The sequence below is a fragment of the Pinus tabuliformis genome, chromosome 5_2, assembly GCF_031772625.1.
Source record: "Pinus tabuliformis cultivar Carrire ecotype Pingquan chromosome 5_2, CPIR1, whole genome shotgun sequence".
NCBI classification, from domain to species: Eukaryota; Viridiplantae; Streptophyta; class Pinopsida; order Pinales; family Pinaceae; genus Pinus; species Pinus tabuliformis.
The window spans coordinates 437,623,284-437,627,029 of NC_142306.1; positions in this window are offsets into that span (position 1 = coordinate 437,623,284).

A 3,746-nucleotide genomic window follows, 5' to 3' on the forward strand; every position below is an offset into this window, starting at 1 on the left:
TTTTTAGAGGTATTTTCCAATATGTATTCAAATAAGGGGTATTTCGTAGTATGCCACAAATGTGCACGATATGACATAGGTTCATTGAGTGAAGCCCCCGTGGCAACAGTTGGTTTGGCTTGATGCCATGGTGGAAGAATATGACTCCATATTTTGTAACAGTGTTTGGAATATGGTTCCGAGACCAGAGGACAAGTCAATGGTGAGCTCTTGGTGGATTTACAAGGTAAAGCAAGTTGCATATGGTAGTGTGGGGAAGCATAAGGCCAGGTTTGTGGACCGTGGCTTTTCATAGGTAGATGGGATTGACGATGATGAGACCTTTTCTCTTGTTGAAAGGTACTCATTGATAAGATCTATATTGGCACTATCAGTGCAGATGGGTTGGAATATACATCAGATGGATGTAAAGACAACCTTCCTTAATGGCACAATTGAGGAAGAGGTGTACATAGAGCAACATGAAGGTTTTGAGACCTTGGACCGTGAGTCACATGTGTGCCGACTCAAGAGGGCGCTGTATGGGCTGAAGCAAGCACCCTGTGCTTGGTACACCAGGATCGATAGTTACTTCATTAGGTTGGGCGTCACCAAGAGTGAAGCGGATACGAACCTGTACCACATAGTGGTGGAAGGTAAATTGTTGATCATGGTTTTGTATGTTAACAATTTGATTATGACAGGTGATGATTAGCTAATCAAGTATTGCAAGGAGGACCTTGCAAGAGAGTTTGAGATGAAGTAAATGAGGCTCATGCATTACTTTATGGGCATGTAAGTATGGAAGGGTGATGGGGAATTGTTTGTGTCTCAGGGAAGGTATGCCAACAAGATACTCAGGAGGTTCTACATGGAGAGCAACAAACCCATGGAGACTCTGCTAGCAGGTAACTAGAGGAAGGAGGATGCTACTTCGGGGGAAGTAGTGGAAGCTACTATTTATAGACAGCTTGTGGGTTCACTCATGTATTTGGTGAACACACGACCATATATGTGCTATGCAGTTAATGAACTTAGTCAAGCGATGGTTAGGCTTATCAATCTGTATTGGGAGGCGACAAAGCATGTGTTGAGATACGTCAAGGGCACTACTCAATATGGATTGTGGTGTAGACGAACAGAGGGAGTGAAGCTTCAAGGCTTCACCGATGCAGATGGGGTAGGGAGTCCATTCGATAGGAAGAGCACATCAGGAGGGATATTCAGTATTGGGTCAATGAGAATTTCTTGGTACAACAGGAAACAAAGATCAGTTGCACTCAGTTCGACAGAAGCAGAGTACATGGCTGCAAGTCACGTAGCATGTGAGGCCACCTAGATGAGGGAGATTCTGGTTGGTTCGTTTCGTCAACAGATGGATCCAACTGCGATTTACTATGATAATTAGAGTTGTATCAAACTCTCCGAAAGTCTAGTTTTTCTTGATCGGTCCAAGCATATTGATATCTAATATCATCATCTCAAAGGTGGTTTATTGAGGCGGATTATGTTGTTGGAGTATGTTCCCACAGAGGAGCAAGATGCTGACATTTTGACAAAGGCATTGTCAATATATTAATTCGAGTTTCATAGAGACATGATTGGGGTAGCTGATAATCCCTTTCTTGTTGAGAGGGAGTATTGAGAAATGGCAACAAGAAATTCCAGTTTAATTTGTTCTTGAATTAAACTGTGAATTAAAATCGAATTCTATTCTCATATAAACTTGTAAATAGTTAATTAAGTTTAATTGACTTAATTAGCCTAGGAATTTCGAGTTGGAAATATTTCTATGGTCATGTATATGTTCTCCCTAAATTTTAGGGGTCCAAGATGAGTTTATTTGAGTTGTAATTAGATAACTCAGTTTGATTGAGTTATGTTTAGTTAAACCTGTTCTAATTGTTTGTGGAACTAGTAGAGGTCTAGTAGTGAGTTGGTGCACTGGTGCATCCTCAAGTGCTACTCAAGCTAACTGAAGATTCGCTCATGAGAAACTCATGCATGTTAATTAAGAGAAAGACCCAGTTGAGATTAGAGTGTGGGGACAATGTACTATCAGTTGTAGAGTGATCCAAGTTGTACAGATCATGCATGCAATCAGCAAGGGGGCCTAGATTGGATTGCATAGTTTTGCAAGCACTGGATTCCCATTAATATGGGTTATTCAACCTAGGAATTGTGCAAGGAAATAGGGGCTCAGCAGGTAATAAAAATTGGCTAAGTGTTGGTCAATGCAAGCTTGTGAGGCAGAGAGTTGATCATACTTGTGCGGAATTATTCTTATGAGAATGAGATTTGTATTATCAATCAGATTTTTGATTATTGCAATAGATAATGAGGTTTTTGAGAATTGGCTTTCCCCATAGAAACAATTATGTTATGTGTCTTTGATTATCTTCCTCTTGTCGATTATTTTTTTCATCGATTCTTGGTTTCCACTATTTAAAGATTGGAGTAGATACTTGTCTTGTGTTTTAGTACATTACATGAGTTGTGAATCTACAGGGAAATCTACAAAGATAACTAGAGAAGATGATATATTGGTGCAAGAGGCTATGGATAATGTGGGAGCCCCTACATCATAGCGCATGCAGAGGAGGTCACCTAATAGGTACATTAGTTACATGGCTCTCATGACAGATCTCATTGAGACAAAGCCTTCTTCTTCTTAGGAATAAACATATCAACTTGTTTGGGTTGATGCCATGGTGGAAGAATATGAATCCAACATGAAGAACAATGTATGGGAGGTGGTGCCCAGACCATAAGAGAAATTAGTGGTTGGTTCCAAATGGATCTACAAAGTGAAGCATGCAATGGATGGGAACATCGAGAACTTTAAGACCAGATTTGTGGCCAAAGGATTCTCTCAGGTAGAGGGAGTCGACTATGAGGAAACTTTTGCACCAGTTGCAAGATATTCCTCAATTGGATCCATTTTAGCATTAGCTGTGCAGATGGGGTGGAAAATACACCAGATGGATGTGACGATCTCTTTTCTCAACAAAGTTGTTGAGGAGGAAATTTACATAGAGCAACTAGAAGGATTTGAGACATATGATCGAGATTCACATGTTTGCAGACTCAGGAGAGCATTGTATGGTATCAAACATGCGCCCCAAGCATGGTACACTTGGATTGATAGTTATCTCAATGGATTGGGCTTCACCAAAAGTGGAGAAAATGTGAACCTCTATTACATTGTGGTAGATGGTAAGTTACTTATTCTTGTTTTATGTGCTGATGATTTAATATTGATAGGTGATGAGAAGTTGTTCCACTCTTGTAAAGAGGAACTTTCAAGGGAATTTGAGATGAAAGACATGGGTTTAACGCATTACTTCCTTGAGCTGCAAGTATGGCATGGTGATGGTGAATTGTTTGTGTCTCAAGGGAAGTATTCCTCTGAAATACTTCAAAGATTTCACATGGAAAGTTGTAAGCCCATAGACACACCTCTAGCTACAAACTAGATGAAGGAGAATGCCACTTCAGGTGAAGAGGTTGATGCTACCATTTACAGACAACTTGTGGGGTCTTCGATGTATCTTTTCAGCACAAGACCCAACATGTGCTATACAGTAAACCAGCTTAGTCAAGATATGGTGAGGCCTACCAAGCTATATTGGAAGGCAACAAAGCATGTGTTGTGATACCTCATAGGCACTACCAAGTATGGAATATGGTTCAATAGGACAGAGGGAGTGAAGCTCCAAGGCTTCACTAATGCAGATTAGGCAGGGAGTCCATCAGAAAATAAAATC